Below are 19,457 nucleotides of genomic sequence, written 5' to 3'. Positions count from 1 at the left end.
CATGTAAATGCAACGGTGGGTAGAACTACTGATTCCTTAGCACACATCAAGCAGTGGCACCAAACTGTACAAGTGGTCACTGCATTTTCTTTTTCATGCTCTTTCAGAAAAAAAAAAAAAAAGTCAGTTTTACTAACGAGTGCCCTTGATGAAGCGGTAAAAATTATTATTTTGAAATTGTGACCACCAAGTACACATTCTTTTGATGTGCCATGTGGTAAATAGGAAAGCACACTTAAAACATGCCTCCCCGCATAACAAAGTATAATGATTGTCTTGAGGAAAAGCATTTGTGTGACTGACTGCAAGCTGCACTAGCTACATTTTTCATGAAACACCATTGTTCCTTGAAAGAATGACCACCAGTCAAGCAATGGTTACTTAGATTTGCGTATCTGGCAGACATTTTCTCAAATAAACAAAAAATATCATTTGATAAAATTCAAAATTTCAAGTGAACGTTAGAATTTTGGAAAACTTGTACCTGCCAGCATCGGTATGACAGCTTCCTAATACTTAAGAGACTTTCTGATGAAATTGATAGGTGATGTTAACAAATGTATGCTATTTTTGGATCTAGTCTATATAGTACAATGTAATGTGTCAACTTTTAGACTATGTTAATGACTCAGTAAACCAATATTTTCCAAGTGAACAATGCATGAGGTTACAAAATTATTCATGGTTAAAGGATCTATTCCAAGTTTAGGATAGACCAATGAATTTTAATATAAGAGTATGAAAAGTTGATTGATATGGTTTCAAATTCCTCCTTGCAACTGACTTTTAAGAACTTATAGCCACTTGGATTTTATTTTAGCATCAAAGAAGATTACCAACAATTATCTGAAAAGACTATTACAATATTTTCCTCTTCCCAACTATGTAACTATGTGAGCCTGGATTTACTTTATGCAATTCAACCAGAACACATATCACCACAGATTGGATGCAGAGTATGAGAATCCAGATTCCAGATGAAGCCAGATACTAAAGAAATCTGCAAAAAATGTAAAACAATTTTACTCTTTTCACTATGTTTTTGTTTTGAAAAAATAAAGCTATTTTATATTCATCAATACAAATCATATTTGTATTAAGATTTATAAGATTTATTATTTTAAAATCAACCAATAGATGTTCACATTTCTTAGTTTTAATTTCTACATCAGCAAATATTGGTTAATATAATAATAAACACAGTACATAAACACAATCCTTTGAAGTCTTCAATAATTTTTTTTTTTTTTAGTTTATTAAGAAAGTGAAGGAATAAAAGAATGGCTACTTCATAGGCAGAGCAGCCAAGTCCTCTTAACTTTTAAGACTGTAACAGGATTCTGAGATCAAAAAGGTGGAGAACAATTAACCTAGAATCTGTGTTGGCACAGAGCTGGCATTCAAAAATTATTTATTGAATGATTTCAATATTTATGAAAGAAAATAAATAATAGAAATTCACTCCCTGTTAGATTATGCATCATGTCTCTGCACATTACAAATAGGATATTGTATCCATCTGAGTGAATGAGTACACCTTCATGGTGGCTAAAGTAGGTGGTTGTCAAGAAAGAGAGTATCCATCCCAAATTTGATGGAGCTTTTTTTTTTTTTGCGGGAGGGTGGTTGGAGACAGAGTCTCATTCTGTCACCCAGGCTAGAGTGCAGTGTCACAATCTTGGATCACTGCAACCTCTGTCTCCCAGGTTCAAGCAATTCTCCTCCCTCAGCCTCCCAAGTAGCTGAACTTACAGGCATGCACCAACATGCCCAGCTATCGTTTGTATTTTTAGTAGAGATGGGGTTTCACCATGTTGCGAGGCTGGTCTCAAACTCCTAACCTCAAATGATCCACCCACCTTGGCCTCCCAAAGTGCTGGATTACAGGCATGAGCCACCACACCTGGCCAGTTTGATGGTCTGAAAAGGAAATCTTCATTTCCCACATACAGCCAAAATCTTAGGTATTTTTGGAGTACGGGAAGTCTGTGGGCTCAAAATTAGTTCTTATAGGCCTGGCCTTGCTCAGTATGCTCTTTACTTGTAGTCAAGAAACATTTACAAGAAGGAAGAATTTCAGTACAGTCTCAGAAAGTTAATGAATTTATATCCATGCTCTACCCATCAGATTACCCAAAGACATGAAGGGAAATGCTTCTTGAACAGGAAGTCTGTTTTGGAAGCCCAGACTTTTGAAGTTTGTCTTTAATGAAGATGTATAAAATCAAATTCATAGTCAGGAGCACCAAGCTGACCCTCTTCCTCAAGCTCCCCTCTCAAGTCAGGGCATGATAACTAGAAAGAAGCAGAAAAACTAAGATTATTGGGGACCCGTTAGCCACGCCAGTGTTACAAAGGCTAAAATTAAGCAGCACTGAAGTGAGCATTCTGAATAGTGAAACTCGGAGATGACAATGGGGCTTTCAGTAGAACATTTTCTAGAGCTGGCCCTGAGACTTTCAATGGCTTTAAAGCAAGCTTATTCAATGGCTAGCCAGATTTTGAACAGTAGCTCTGACTGGCTTTCATAAGAAAAGTACAGGAGGTTTGCTTCAAATTTTGGAACAAGAGGAATGCTTATATCTGAATTACAGCAACATCTTGATTAACTAGAACTGAAGCAACAAGACCTTTCAGTTAGACATATTTATCCTACATTTAAATTAAAAATTGAAGTGAGAAGAAAACCACATGGCGTAAACAATTAAGTAAGGGGACAGGACTACTTGCAGAGAGTATCCAGGGTTAAATAACCTTTCAGTTCAACCTTCTGTACTTTCAAAGTTCAGTTGCACTTGATACAATAGTAACTATGGCTCCAAATGATGTCTTTGAAGGATCAGGTACTCACCAATTCCTCCTGCATTTTGGAAAATTAGTAGACACAATTTATTATTTAAAAATTTGCATGAAGTATAATAACTTGGGTAACTTGGAAGCCTATGATGTTTTACAAAGCTAGACTACGATCTATTGTAGCATATTCCCCTGGTATGATACACTCACACTGATAGCCACTATCAATTAGCAAGTAGTTGCTTAATGATAGCAGCTAAAATATTGAAGATGAATACAAAATTATTTTTATTATAAAAAAACACAGATAATACTTTTAAAAATATAAAATGTAATATGCCTTACTTTACTCCTTTTTCTTTCTCCATACTTGACTTTCACTCTACTGGATCCGTTCATCCATTTGCTGAGGGAGTAGGGCTATTATAAAGGAGTCCATCGCTAAAGACGAGGATGATTTTCATAAAAAATAAGATTTCAGAACTAGAAAAAAAATGTATGAAACTTGAGTTTTTGTTCAGAGGAAGATTTTGTAACCTCTTTGTTTCTCTTTTAGCATGGGCCATTCCTGGAAGACCCAGCTCTAAGACTCCTCCTGTAGGGTGGTGAAGATACCCCTATCTATGTGACAGGAGCCTATCAGTTCATTATAGTACATGATTGAAAAGGATACAAAGTAAAAGTTATATCGCTCTTCCCCTATACCTAGACATCAGTCTCAGGAAAAGAGAAAACAGAGATAGAAAGCAAAGCTGGTAGATTGTGTGTCTTCACATTCTCTTTTTTCATCTTTGGACGGGAGAAAGGAAGGTATATTAGAAAAGCAGAGATAATCCTGAAGGATAAAGCAGGTATTGTGTTTTTTAACTCACAGACTTCCTCATAGGCTTGACACGGCAGTGTGGTGAGGTTGAAGGTGGCCTTGAGTTGAGGTTATCTGAAGTTGCCTTCTCTTCCCATTTGGGGTAAAAGTGGAATTGAGAGCCAATAGGCTAGTGGTGGGTCTTATCTATGGATGGTGGGTGTGTTAGTCAGGGTTAGCAGAACCAGGGAAGCAGGACCAATAGGATGTATAGATATGAGGAAATTTTTATGGAAACAAATATAAAGATCAAGAAGTCTAACAATCTACTATCTACAGGCTGGAGAAAACCAGGAAAGCCATTGGTGTAATTCAGTCCTAGTCCAAAGACCTGAGAACCAGGAGCTCTGACATTGAAGGGCAGGGAAATTGGATGCCCCAGTTCAAGAACAGAGAGTGAATTTGCTCTTCCTCCACCTTTTTGTTCTACAAGGCCCTCAACAGACTGAATGATGGGACTCACCTTGGTGAGAGAGATCCTCTTTTCTCAGTCAGTAGCAACTCAGTTGCTAATCTCTTCTCTCTTCCAGAGATATTCTCACAGACACACCCAGAAATAATGTTTTACTAACTATATAGGTATCCCTTAGTCCAGTCAAGCTGACATAAAATTAACCATCGCAGTAGGTGGAGAGATCCTGTAGCAGAAGTTAGGTGGGACATCTTACCAGGAGAACAAGAGGAGGCCAATGCTGAAAAGAGAGAAATACTCGATTCTCCCCAAGAGTACTGGCCAGGTCAAAGAATGGTTAGCATTAAAAGCCAGCAAATGCTCAACTTTCAGGCAATAAGAAACATCACCCAAGAGACCAGGAATGCCAAAGATACTGCCCCCAAAGTCTCTGAACCTTACCACCCTTCACATGAACCACATACCCCTACCCCATATACCCTATGCCATCTTACAGAAGAATCAGGGAAGTGATGAGAACACTGAGACAGTGAGCACTATCTAAAGGGACTATTTTAGTGATCAGATCTCACTAAAGTTTTAAAGTATGTAGCTAGGACTGAAAGTTATCCCCCCCCTCCCACCCCCGGTATCAGAAGGCAGAATAAAATTAGTCATAGATAAAATAATAAAATTGTGTTTCCTCTGTGCTTTCAAATTGTTGGGTGAGTAAATTTGTGGCCAGCTACAAATGAGAGTTCTATTAGGATTTATGGATTTGTGGCTACCCTGTCTCTGTGTAGGTTAATAAATGCTCAAACTAAATTTAGGAAGGTATATCAGGCCAAGGTCAGAAACAGATGTAGAATAATCAGCAGATGGGAGGAACAAGATGAGTTATCATAAGGCCCTCTCTTGACTTCTGAAATTTTTAAAAATTGAATTGTTCTTTCAGAAAAGAAAGTCCAATTGCAGCTAGAACTCAGACCACTAATTCACTGACCTGGGACATCTTCTGAGACACCTTGGAGGAAGAGATGGGACTTCATAACAAGTTCAGAAAGCACATGGGTAGTAATGCAGAAGTGTTTAAGAAGTCCATGGGAGGCAAGGTGGGAGCCATGCTGGTCCCACAAGAGCTAACTCAGCTAGTACCACTTCCTCTCCTAAGCCAGCAAGCAGGAGCCTGGATTATATAATTCAAGATGGTTGGGAGGGGAACACGATGGATAGTTGAGTTGAATTATCAGCCAATACTAGACATAACAAACCAGCTGCTCACTCCCAGCTGGTGTATAGAACCCACTCATGATTTGGTTCTGCATAGGGACGCTCTCTGCCACAGTGACTGAACTCCTTGGGGACGCATGGAGTCTATGTTAGGGGAGAATCAAGCCTCTTCGGGGATTGAGTTATGGCACCTAGTGGCAGGAGGTAAGGCTTCATGAGTACAAAAGGTTACTAAGGCAGGATTTGAGGGCTTGGAGTGGAGTGAAAAACAGATTTGAGAGATACCTGATCCCAAACCCACTTAAAATAAGGTGGCACGTAGATGTAAGTAAAAGTTATTAATGGGTATGTAAAACTTTACCGAAGATAAAGTGAAATGGGGACAATAATAGACTTTACTCTTTTGCTTTTCCCAGTATGTGCATGGCTCAGTGTATCAATCTGCAGAGAATTGAGGAGAAATTAGGAATGCTGCAATTAGAATGCAGAAAAAGCACATTAATAATTTTCAAAATTGATCCCTTTTATAATAGCCTCCCAGTTATTCATTTGCATAGCAATGTGCTTTCTGGAGTGCAGAAGGGACAGCATTGGAGTCTCAGCTGTGAATTATACACATCCTACAATGGAGCTCTATCTCACAGGGCTTTTTCTTGGCACATATCAGGGCATCTGTCAAAAACATAAATGATACCCACTATGTGTGCTTTGGCAGGAAAAAGATTGAGAACAACTGCTTTAAACAAGGAACCTGTAGTGTGGATAATAAGCAGCTTGAAGGGGTACAGCGGGGCTGGGGAGCAGGGGAACTTAAACCTGAGCGGTGTGATATTGGGCAAGTTTCTCCACCTCTCTGAGATTCAGTGCTCCCTTCTGTGGAGGGAGAGAATTGAAGATGATTTCTGCAGGAACTTCCAGAGGGAAGAATTGTGAACTCTTCAATGCTCCAGGACACAGGGTTGAGTCCCCTCACTAGCCTTCAAGTACGCCAGACTAGACATGGCAGTGTGCAGAGTGGCCTCCTGCCCTGAGAAGGGCTGCAATAGGGTTGTACAGGATCATCTGGGAGGAGGGTCATTTTGCTGTGTGCCTCCATCCTCCCCTTTCTTCTCTGACTTCTTATTACCTTCTCCCACTTCCCCACAAACACTACAAAATATTCAAGATGCTCTCCATTATCAAAAAGTGCTTTCAGTTAAGCTAATATCAGCCATTTATCCTTTGGTGTGAATTTATGTCCCAAATCACCACCCCAAAGGAGTGGTTTGGTTACCACTCACTGCACACATTGCCCCACATAACTGTTTTTGCTCTGTCAACACATATGCTCTGCTGCCTCTCACCAAGCTCCTCATCTCCTCGTGCCCTCCTCCTGGTGAACTTCCATCCTTTAGGACACATCTCACATAAATGCCACATTTTATGTTACAGGCTTTGAAGCCTTGACTCCCAGGCAGAGTATTTGCTCCTCCTCTTGGTTCTGGCAGCATTTAGGGGCTTGCCAATTCCCCCACAGCTCCCCCAACTCTAGCCAGGTCTTCGCCTGGCTGACTTCTAGGGAGTCCTCCTCGCACACAGCATCTCCTCAGAGAGGCCTTCCTTGAGCAGCATGGGCTTCGAGTCTCCTCCCCCAGTGATTCACTAACCCTGTTTTAATTTCTTCATAGAACCAGCGACTCTGCAGTTATTGTATTGATATATTTGTTTCATGTTTATTGCCTGTGTCTCCCCATAAGAGAGGAAGCTTGTCTCATTCTCGGTGGTTTTGCTGTCACCTAGAACAGCCTGGTGCACTGTCAGGGCTGATAACTATTGTCTGATGAACGAATCTTGTGCATTCCTTAAGAGCTTGTCATGCTATATCACATGTAACATGTTCATTTCTCTCTCTCTCTCTCTCTCTCTCTCTCTCTCTCTGTCTCTCCTCCTTGTACTCATATTCAGCTGTGTTCTCGACACTAGTCAGGAACTTGGTACATATCAGATATCTGATGAGGGAATAAGTGAATGAAGAGTAAGACTCTCTTCTACTTATATTATTAAGAAAAGTTTTGTCCAATTTTAAGCATTTGCGAGTGGCTGGAGAAGGAGCTACTCTAATGCCCCTAAAAGTGTTTACCCAGAGACTGCCACCTGCTCTTCCCATGGGTATTGCTGGTGGCTTGGGGCCAGGCGTCATACTCGAAATATGTAAGGACCGTGATGGCAGCTTCTGCTCGTGACTCTGATGTTAGCAGTAGACTGGAGCAGCTCTCAGGGCCAGGCATCAACCCTTCAGTAGCTGGATTCTAGGATGTTCCGGGGCAGGCACAAGGAGAGTGGCTGGGGTCCTAAAGTCATTGTGCAGGAACCTTAGAGCAACTGCTTTTATCAAGATATACAGACATATTTAAATGCTTTCATAATCGCTATATCTCCATCCTGGCTCTTGGCTGAATCTTAGCCTGGTGTGGTGCCCTTGCAGGGAAGAGGGCCTTCTTGGGAGAGTGTTCACAGACAGAGCCTGTGGGGCTCAACCCTGGAGAGATGCATGGCAAGAGTAATTCATTTAGCAAAGCACGGAGCAATCAGGAATGGGGAGACTACGAACCACCCCTGCACTTACAGCTCAGGGGACTGCTTCATGGAATGAGAGGTACTTGATGTATTGGGTGCTCCGGAGGATCTGGAAAGCGAGGCTGGCAAGGAAGTTTCCAACTGAGAGCAGCCCTGAAGTTAAAAGTCTCTTCTGTCTGCCTGTAGAGAAGAGAATGAGCTGGACCTCTGACACAGAGTCCCGGGCCACCACCACACTCCCACATCCACTGAAACCCTTCACTGTAAAGGTGGGTTTGGAGGCCTAGGGAGGAAAAAGGATTTACCTAGCTACTGGGTGGCAGAGTTTCTACTAGTCTCCAGCTCTTCAGGGTAAAGATTAAAGGCTCAGGCTTTACAATCAGCTAGAACTTGGCCTGCAATTTGGTTCTGCTATGTGGTCACCATGTGTCACTGAGCAATCATTTGATCTCTCTGAGCCTCAGTCTCCTTGTCTGTAAAATGAGAGTGGTTGTATCTGCCTCAAATCATGCTTGAAAAGCCCTAAGCACCATGCCTGGTACACTGTAAAGACCCAGAGAATGTGTATTATCACTAATATGACTAGTATTATTATGTCCTTTCTAATTTGGGCATACTTTCATTGGCTTAATCTGAATGCTGAATTTATTCAGTGAGAGCTGGAACCTAAATCTTTATCTCTTGATCCTCTGATTCCTATTTCTACTCCAGCTACACATAGCCTTGCTACCAAATTTCTGAAAGGATAGCTAATTCGACCAGGGTAACCCACTGTTACCTAGAGTTAGTAGATCTTTAACATAGTGCTTCGAAGAAAGGTTACTCCTTTCAGCAGTCTTCTGATGAAGTAGAAGGTTAGCCAGAAAAACTGTCTGGTCAGAGCCTTGTTGACAAATCTGAGGATCCTTTCCCATTTTGGTGAAGCATGGGCTGGGGAATGCAACTTGTGATGATTCTGAATCTCCAGTGCTGAAGGGTAGATTCTTTGAACCTAAAGTATTACCATGCCACAGAACTGTCGCCCTATAGATGGGGTCCCAGAAATAACATTTGATAAACATTGTTTGATAAACATTATGTATCAAACCCTGACACCAGCTGGTTCCTTCCTTTTTTTTTTCTTTAGCCTAAAAGTAAAAAAAAAGTAAAAAGAAGACCAAAACGAAGATGTATAGTTAGCTAAGGGCTATTTATTGTTCACTGGGCTTTAGTTAAGAGGCATACCATCATTCCAATCAGCCAAACCACCTCTTGCCTCCTTTGTCTGAATTAACCTGAAAGAAGGAAAGAGATTCTATTTTTTTCCACTTTATTTCCAACATGTGTTGGCCTGAGTTTCAGTGGTCTGTGAACCATACCCTCTGTGTCTGTACCACAGACTCTGTGTGAGAGATTCTGGAATCCACCTAAAACATTAGTATTTTTTGGTCCTAGCTAACAAGAAGGTGAATGTTTCTATTGTTCAGTTATGCAATTTTCCATATTACTGAAAAGCCTGTCCTCCTTGCCAGTGAGGAGGTTTGTAGACTGGTATTTTATGAAAGATACTAGAAGAAAAGAAGGGGAGAGGTGGGGCATCAGGAGGGTGAGGAGGGCACCGTGCATGAAGGGAGGATGGTTTCTCATGGGCAGCCCCGACAGGAGTGCTTGGATGAAGAGAGCTTGCAGTGCAAGCACGAAGCACGAGGTTTCACTCTTGGCCTAAGAAAACCTTTGCAGGGGCCTAAATAAAACTTTTTAACTTAAAAAACTTGTAATGAGCAGTAATGAGTTCCAGCTGTGTGGCAGAGCAAATTCCCAATTCCAAACAGCTTCCCTAGAAAGAAACAATCATGTCTGTCCCTGCCTCCTTAACTCTTTCATCCCTGGGGGAGAGACACATTCGAGCCTGTTCCTGGGTGCCCAGGAGGTGGAACAGGTGGACTGGCCTTTGCAAGCTGGGTCCGGAGCATGTTGCAGGCTTCCCGGCTTGATCAGATCTCTGAGATGGGCCAAGGTTCTGCTGTCACTGCTTCTCCCAACTCTCTCTAGGACTGCCATCATCTAAATCAGGGATTGGTAAACTGGAGCCCGCTGACCAAGTCCGGCATGCTGGCTTGTGCCTGTTTCTATAAATGAAGAGTTATTGGCACACAATCACACTTATTTATTCACGTATTGTCTATGGCTGCTTTCCTGCTACAACAGCAGAGTAGTTGTGATCAAGAGACTTTGGCCCACAAAGCCCAAAATATTTACTACCTGGCCATCTACAGAAAAAGTTTGCACAGCTCTGACCTAAATAAAATTTAAGGTCAGTTGAGTCTTGTCTATCCCTATCACTATCAAGGCTTTGGTATTTTTTCACTGTAGAATTGGGTGAACAACAAATATCTTCAGAAATCATAGAGTCCAATCCATTTCATACAAGAAACAGAGGCTTACAAAGTGATTTGCCCAGAGTTAAGTTAATGGTAGAGCTGAGGTTGGTATTGTGTCCTCCTGACTCCCAGGTCAGTAACATTTCCACTACATGAGCTGCCTTTCGAACAAGGAAGCTAATGTCCCCAGAAAATGGACCACAGTGACAGATCTTTGCTTTCCATGATCCATAGCAAAATACCTACAGTAAACTGGTTTTCTGAAGGAACATTTTATTAAGATCTTTTTGCTATGTATTAGAGATACTCTAGTGTTTGCTAAAACATGCTCTGTAACTTGTGAGTGTGTAATGATCTGGTATTTTAGTGGTAAGTGTTTGTATCTAATGATTAAATAGTCATCTAGTTATTTAGCCCAGGACAGAACCAAAAAAAAAAAAAAAAAAGGACTCCCTGCTCGTTTGATCAGGCCCTATGAACAATGGCAAGAATTTGCATAGTGATTTTAATAGGCCATTACACAGAATATGCACAGTGTAAGTTAGGTTTTCATGGGCTGTTGCACAGAGTAAGTTAGTTTTTCAACTGAGTTTTAATTTGATTTTTTTCTAGTAATCTCCCAAGGATACATTTTGGCTCTGGCCAAATAGATCAAAAGTTTCAAGAGGGCAAGTAACAGATATTTTGAAATGTGTGTATTCTTTCCAGCTTTCTTGGAACTTTAGTAGCACAATAACACAATAGCATAAACTCACAATGAGCTGAAATCGATCTAAACCGGAGCTCAAATAACTGAAATGTAGTTTTTGGGTCACTCTTCCCATCACTCAAGTTTCAGAGAAAAGAGCCTCATAGCAACAAAACAAGTAGATGAACATTTAGTTTAAAAATTGACAAAGCAACTTCTGGAAAATGTCTCTGGAGTCAGAACAGACATGGGATGGGGAAGATGAGTAATTTTCTGGGGTCCCCATAGTTTGTTAGGTATATGCCCCTTGGGGGACTGGGCAGTGGATTCCGGGAAGCAGCCGAAGGGAAAGGCGGAGTCACCAGCTGGAGCTAAAGAAGAGCCGGGCTCATGTTCTTACAAGCAGCCCTAAACCAAACCATCTCCAGGCTCTGAGGCTTGCCTGGCTCATACCCTTGCTCTCCTTCGACCTTTGTCCCACCACCAGCCACAAGGCTGAGCATCTGCCAAACTGACTTTCTCAGGGTTCTCCCAAAGTGCCCACGCTCTCTCTCCAGAGGCAGACAAGAGTAGTGTGGTCTCTGTAGCTGGATTCTCTGGGTTCAAGCGCTAGGTTTGTTCTTTATCAGCTGGGCAACCTTGAGCAAGTTAACAGAATCTCTCCGTGCCTTTCTTTATTCTATTAATGAGAATAATAATGGTACCTCTCTCATAGGGTTGTTATGAGGTTTAAATGAGCAAATTTGTGTCACCTGCTGAGGACACAGACTGTTACTCCAGGATTTTGCACTTGCTACTCCTTCAGCCTGGAACACCTTCATGCTACCTCCTAAGAAGGAAAGGGACTTTCCCTGACTTCCCCAACCCTGTCGATCAGCTACCATGCAAGGCTGGGTTATGATTCCTGGCCTCTGAGTCCTCATGAAACCCTACGCTACTCGAAGGCATATTATCTACTAGTCTGATTCTCCCATCAGGCTGAACTCCCTGAAAGCCAGAATTTGGTCTTAAGCATTCCAGTGTCAGCACAATGTTTTGCACAAGCTATCACTCAAAGTCTACTTTTTAAATTGATGATGCATAATGCATGCATGAATGAATGAGTCATTTTATGAATAAACTAATAAGTAAATGAATAAAAGCCAAATTACTCTTCTATGTCTTTCATCTATCTGGATCCTGGATTGTGTCTATAACAGACACCACCTCTCTGCCTTTGAGTGGATCAGAAGAATTTTAAAAATGCTTTCTTCCGCAAGATACTTCACTTCCATCTCTTCCATCCCATCAACTCATTCCATAATTATGACAATTATAAAAATGTCATAATACATTGATTTTGTTAAAAATGAGGCATTTGACTGTCGTCTTCTTAAAACTTTAAATCATAAGTATATAAATCTACAGTGCCTATCTCGTAAATGGAACCCCCATGGATTTTGCACTGTCCAACCTACACAAAGATGGTGGCCCTGCCTGTGCTTTCTAGAGCAGGAAACCAGGTTGATATATTTAGAAATAAATGTTTACCTCTAAACCTCAGAAATCAGACCATCTTGTGAACCAGTTACTTGGTCTTATTTCTGGGTATTTTGCTGTGAAGGACTGCAAGCCTAATGGCACGTTGGGACTTACCATGAAGTCAGTTCTTTCACTTGGTTCATCTGCCCTCCTTAGTCATACCTACTCTGAGCCTTCTGTCAGCTTTTCCTCCCAATAGTGAGATATGCCATAAAAGGGCATGGGCTGGAAGCCAAGAGACTTGGGTTTTATTTCCATTAGCTCGTCACTGATCAGTTAGGTGATCTTGGGCAAATCTCTGAATTGATCTGAGACTTAGTTCCTCTTTAGAAAATCAATTGTAAGGTGATTTGAAGACCACAAGCTCTCTGCAAATGCAAAGTACTATATTATCATCATCAATAATAATAATGATTACCTTAGTATAATAATAATAACAGTGACAATACTTCTAATAAACCTACCATGAATGTCAACTTTTAATTGATTCTAATATTCTAAGCATTTGATGAGATACATTAGTTCATTAATAAATGAGCAAGAATTTGATTATCTGACATAAACCACTCTCAGAACAGAGAGCAAAATCCTAGGAAGGAGTGACACCTGGTAAGTTTTGATTCATGAGAAAGAGGTTAGGAACATGAGATGTCCCCATACCAGAAGAGTTTGAAGCAGGGGGACAATAGGAAGGTATTGGACATCTGCAAGAAAACGGAGGTCTTCTTGTCTTCAAAGTTTGGCACAAGGATTGTTTTCAACACATGATTCGGGGCTTTGGGTTGGCTTCTAATGAATGACTCAAAATTATGCTGTCCATTAGAGTTTACATGTTCGTTTGTGAACCAAACACTATAGTGACCATATTGGTCTCAAAGGGTCAATCTTAACTTTGGTTGAGGGAGAAATGATCAGGAGGGAAATATTTAAACAGAACCTTTCCCCTGAAGATAGAAAGTCTCAGATTCTCTTGAAACCTTGCCATGCTTTGGGGCTCAGAGAAATGTTGTAACCTTGTAATTAAGATAAGATGTTTTGCGTGAAGATACTAGAACTGGGAATACAGATAATGTAGCCCAATAATATTCTCCCTGGAGGGAATGTTAAGGTAACTTGCCCAAAGTCATGCATCAAATTAGTGTGAGAGCCATAACCCCAACCAAGTCATCCCAAATGTATGGATATTAACAAGCTGCATTACTCCAAATATCTGTACACCCAGAGACAGAGTCTCTGATGAACATCTGTAGGCTTCACTAATGGAGGTTTTGTGGATGCCCATATCTAACTGCTCCATTTGTGGCCACAGGCCCTGAGAGCCCCCAAGTTTTTCTCTGAGGTTTGTCACTATACAATCAGGGTAGAGCATTATGGACTGATAGGTGTGGGGAGGCAGCAATAATGAAGACAATGAATATTATGGGCTGAATGATGATGTTGGAAATACTCCAGTGTTGGGTCTCTAGAACTGCTGCCAAAGGCAGGGACAGGTACAGAATTCTGGCCAGTGCTGACTCTCTTCCTTGCCCTTGTTCCCCATATATTATTTTTTAGGAGAGGCATGTACCACTGAGCAGATGTTCCCTCTCCTATGTAGGTTCACTCCTATACTTACCGGGGCTCATCACAATGCTAGATGTTGTTTTGCTTTGTTTGGACCATCTGTATTTATTTCTACCTACTTAATGCTTGCCCCTGAATCTCAGGGGCTGGAAGCCAAGGACCTACATTTCCCAGGCTCCTCTGCCTCCATTGTCTAAATATGATTTAGTCTAAATATGACTTGCAGTCTGCCAGTGAGATGCAGTAGCATAAGATGTGGAAGGGGAAAGACAGACCAAAGCCATCGTTTTCCTCCGGAAGGAGTTGCATGTGATATCATGCAGGAATGCTTTTATAATGATCTGAAATTTACCTGCCTCAGGCATATGGAGATAACAAGTTTCTGAGCCAGGCAGAGCTTCATAAATGTTATGACTCTTGGAACCCCAGCTTAAAAGCTAATGCTAATCCTCCTAACTTGCCCTTTCAGTCTTTTCAGTGATTTTATAAAGACTTATTACTCAATGTTAAATCCCTTTTTGCTTGACAGACCTAGTGTGATTCTCTTTTATTGGCTGAACTACCTGATGAAACCAGCTTGCCACTAACCATTGTGTAACACTGGGCAAGTGACTTTCCATGCTAGGCCTCCACATCCACTTGTTGAGGACCCACAGAATTTCTCTGGTAGCAGAAAGATATCCAGGTACTGCTTACAGGCATGGGTTTCATAGGGGCTACTTAGTTTCCAGTAGAAGGAATACTGGTTGCATTTTTACTCCCTTATGAAAGTGGATCTCATCTCACCTGTAATCTCAAGAGAAGCTCATATATCTGCCATATCTAAGTAGAAACTCATTTGACCCTTCCATGGTCAAATGAATTTCTATACTTCCCTCTCATCTTCCAAACCTGAACAAGAGACACATTTATTTGTGTCAAATTATTGCCCCATCCAAACCCTTCCTTAGAAGGTCAGATCCTTCTGACAAGGGGTGGAAATTTGTGGTCAGTCATTTCACCCTATAAAAATTATAGTGGCCAATGCTGTCAGTGCCCTACCCACACTCCTTCAGCTTCAACACTTTAATGTGCCCCAGGTATTTCCGACCGTAGGTATCTGCATCACTTTACTGGAATGTTTCCTCCAAAGCCCAGAAAAGCCTAGTCTGCCTCTGTGCAAGGAAGCCTGGCTACGCCAGAGAATTAACACTCCTCAAACAAGGGCTGGCAAGGTGGTGTATAAAGACTCCAGCTCTCTTGCCCCTGGGTGGGATAGCTCAGAATAGGTGGCATGTTTTTCTCATCATTTTTCAGAGTTTTCACATAAGATTTTTCAACTCAGGTTGCCCATAGTGGTAGCTGACTTAAGTTTGTGAGCCTTGATTGGCTGTCTTTCCTTCCCAGCCTCTGTTTCCAAATAAACCCCCCTCATTTGTATGCTTGCTCAGAGTCTGCTTCTGAGGAAAGTCAACCTAAGGCAGTTAGTTTATCAAATGCTTTTCTTTGTGACAGCCACTTACACTCAGGGGACTGAGATATCGGGGATTTTTATAGATGAAGAGGAAAAGGAAATTCTGGAGTTAGAATGAAAGAGTAGTCTGTGTCAGGGGCTATATATTGCTGCATGAAGGTCCCAAGGAATTGAGGAAAAGCCAGGAAGAGCAGGAAGAAGGGTGAAGAGCATGGGATGCTTCTTCATGGCCATCACATATAAAACTCTGAGCCTAGAGCCTGACATGTAACAAGGGTCCAAATGTGTTTGTATCTCTTGTTGGGTGTTTTCATTTTCTTCAACACTTAGCCCTGGGGATCAGATCATTCATTCATCCTTTCATTCATTGATTTGGTAACATATTTACTCAGTCAACAATGAAAATCATTTCTTTAATACATATGTTGTATTAGTAACTGTGCTAAGTCCTGGGATGGAAAGATGAATAGGGCACAACTCTTGCCTTTAAGATGCTTCTAGTCAAAAGGCCCAGAATGGAAAGTGCTCCTCCCACTCAGTACCAAAAATCCTTCCCAATTCAGACTCACTTGCTGGGGTCTTTGTAAAGAGGTTTTGCTTGACTCCGGAAGGGGTCGGCTAGAGTCCACTACACACTGTATTTTGCTTATTTAAAGCAAACAAGTAATAATGTAATGGCAGGAAGTCTTATAAAATGGTTATTTCTGTTCCCGGACTACTCTGGGGTTCCATCTAATTTATAAACATTGTTTTATGAAAAATTGAGATCATTCTTGGAAGTGTCTAGAGAGAATGACCTTTGCTTGTTTTGGTGCAGTGTTTGTGTGTGAGTGTGTACACGGCTATTGTTGCTAAGGAGGCGATGGCCAGTCATGGGTAATGGCTGTCTTTCCATTCTGCACATTTTCTTAGTCAGGGAGGGTGTAACTGACACCCCCTCCCACACCCAGCTCTCCCCAGAAAGACAGAAATGGAGTCAGACCACGGAGTCAGCAGTCTAACTGAGTGCCTGGGAAAGGCTGGTTTTACCACACTGCTACAATTAAGACAAGTTCCACCATGCCTTCAGGTGCTTTCAGACCCAGAAATTTTGTGGCACATGCCTCAAGTAGTTTCTCATCTAACTCTTTATGAGAGTCAGGCATTAACACCAAGCTCTGTCTCTAGGGATCTGCACCCAAGCTTAAGATGGTGGGGAAATGTGCTTTACATGGGTGGGGGAGGGGTGGGCTAGCGGGGAGCAGAGAATCAGATTCTAGTGAATCTTAGGAGTGCCTAGTCCCAGGAATAATTTGGCAAAGGATTAAAAAGCAAAAAGTTAGAGTCACTTTCCAACTCTGCCACTTAACTTGCTGTGTTGCCCTGAACACATCACTTAACCTCTCTGTGCCCCAGGTTTTTCAAATAGTAAAAATACCTGTATCATATTTTACAAAATAACTCAACAAATATTTATAACGTGTATACAATACATTGCAGGCAGCCTCTGATAGGCATTTGGTTAGGCTACTTCCTTTGTGTGAAATGTTCTTTCCTCAAATATCTGCCCAGATCCACCCCCCTTCATTTAAGTTTCTGCCCAAATGTCACCTCTGTCTAGAAGTCTTCCCTGCTCAGCCACTTCTTAAAGAGCAGCCTTTTTATTCTTTTTTCTCTATCCCCTTCTCTGCTATCCTGTTATTCTTAGCACTTATCGTTACCTAAAATTATGTCATGTGTATCTTTTTATTTAACTAGTTTGTTCTTATTTTCTGTTTTCCGTAGCTAGGATGTGCGTACTATGGGGGCAAAGACGACTTTTCACCACTGCATTCAAAACACACATAATGATGTCAAGCACATAATAGGTACTCATTACATGTTAGTCAAATTGACTGATATGTGTACGCTCTCCCAGAGTGTGTACTCTGAACTAATTTAGCAATTGGAAATCCCAGATTAAACGTGAATGTTAAACGTGAATGTGAATGATGCCTCTATCAGAATTTGCCAGACTTGGTTAGGCTTGTGATTGAAACAATTAGCGTTTTCCCTTAATAGCCACAGAGGTCACTTTTTTCTGTATCTTCATCTCCTTCTTCCCCCAGCTCTCTCTCATGGTTTTCCTTAGCTCTGGACTGTTTTGGGAGTGAATCTTTTGACTCTGGGATCATTTTTCTCTTCGTATGGACCTGAGGCACTGCAGGGGGGGAGGCATCCTGCTGCAGCTCCTCGGAAAGCATTTGGAGGAGGTTGTCATGGGCTACACAGCTCCCCTGGGGCTTTGCTGGAGCCCTCATATCCATGAGGTAATGAATGTGACCCTCTCACACAGCCAGAGCACACACGAGCTAATTTGGAGAGCAAATTCTGAAAAGGTTGATGTAATTGGCCCCAAGGGCCCCTGGGTGGGGTCAGAAGGAGAAGACAGCCTTTTCACTGGGCTGGCATGGCCTAACTCTCCACAAACAAGAATTGGCTAATGGGAAGACAGTCACACACACTCATGAATTATCAATGTAGATGGTAACCCCACTGACTTTCTAAGGCCACAGATGCTCCTGTAGGGGCTGTGATGAATGAGAAGTTAAAATAAGAAAGCAGAAATGCATGGAGGTGAAGTGGCTTACCCAAGGTCACACGGCACGTGAGTGACACAGCTGGGATTAAAGCCTAGTTTGCCTCTTCCTGAGCTACACTATAAGCAAATTTAAGACAAGGACTGAGTCTAACTTGCTCATCCTAGATTCCTCAGCACCTAGGACAGTGCCTGGCACTGACAGATGTAGAACATCCATACACCCACCATTTTGACCTAACATATAGGAAAAGAAGCCAGAGAAGCAGAGAGAACAAAATCTTGGGTGGCTGCTATGGTTATCCCTGAGCTTTTACCAAGCGAGCTTTTCCATGTCTGTCCTCAGTACTTCCTTCACAGTTGTCTCCTGGCATTTTGTCTCCACAGTTCTTCTAAGAGAGCTTTGGAATGTTTGATCCGATGGCATTAGTGAGGAAGAATCCAAGTATTATTGTTTCTCCATTTTAGGGTCATAAAAAAAAAGAAACCACTTTTGGACCTGTTATATCCACATTGGGTCAACAGGTCAATGGAATCCAATTAATCAACTCACTGAAAACAAATTGCCTAGCTGAAGTGACTAGAGCCATCTAGCTAAGTATGTCACCAGAAAGAGGTAAAATGATAGTTAGCATTGTGTGGGGCAGAATGCAGATTCCTGGATTTGAAGCCCAGAGGTTCTAATTCAGTGGACGTGAGGTATGGCCTATGAATCTGGATTTTAGCAAGCATCCTGATGAACTAGATGCAGGTGATTCAGGGCCTTTGCACGACATTGGGTGCAAAAGCCCTCATATGGGAGGTAAGAGATAAAAATTATAGTCAGGACACACCTCTATGCAACTATGGGAACTTATCATTTGACCTTCTTGGACATGACTTAACTAGGCAATGAACACATCATTTGGGGCTTGCAAGCTGGCAGCTTGGTGACTTCATATGGCTTCCAGAAGGGTGTGTTATTGCCATTTTCTTCAGCACTTTAAGCAGTATTTTATTGTAGGGCCATAAAATCTATCAAGCATATTAATGTCAACCATGTTTCACATTCCAAATTAAATATAATTTAAATTAGCTACAAAATAGCGAAACTGCAGTTGGTTGGTTAACATGTTACATTTTGTAGTTATCTAATTAAATGTTACTTCTGATTCTGTAATTTTCTTTTTATGTTTTGGAACCAAAGCAGTTTTTTTCTAAGGTTCAAACATTTCTAGAAGGTCTTTAAAAACTTAGGTCCTAGATAATATGTCTTTAATTTTTCTAATAGTTGGAATTGCTCTACTTTTGTTTGTCTAAGAGAGTATTTTAACAGGCAATAAAACTAGTTAGGAGTTAGCTTGATGGGAATATAAGCAGCTTAACCTCTAGGATCTTATATACCATCCATTTCATTTCATTCAATTCTTTTTTTTTTTTTTTTTTTTTTTTTGAGACATTTTCTCACCATTCCATCCAATTCTTATTGCCTGTTGGCCCG

The sequence above is a fragment of the Mandrillus leucophaeus genome, unplaced genomic scaffold, assembly GCF_000951045.1.
Source record: "Mandrillus leucophaeus isolate KB7577 unplaced genomic scaffold, Mleu.le_1.0 Scaffold852, whole genome shotgun sequence".
Classification (NCBI taxonomy): Eukaryota; Metazoa; Chordata; class Mammalia; order Primates; family Cercopithecidae; genus Mandrillus; species Mandrillus leucophaeus.
The sequence above is the reverse complement of the archived record's forward strand: the minus strand, read 5'-3'. Positions refer to the sequence as shown.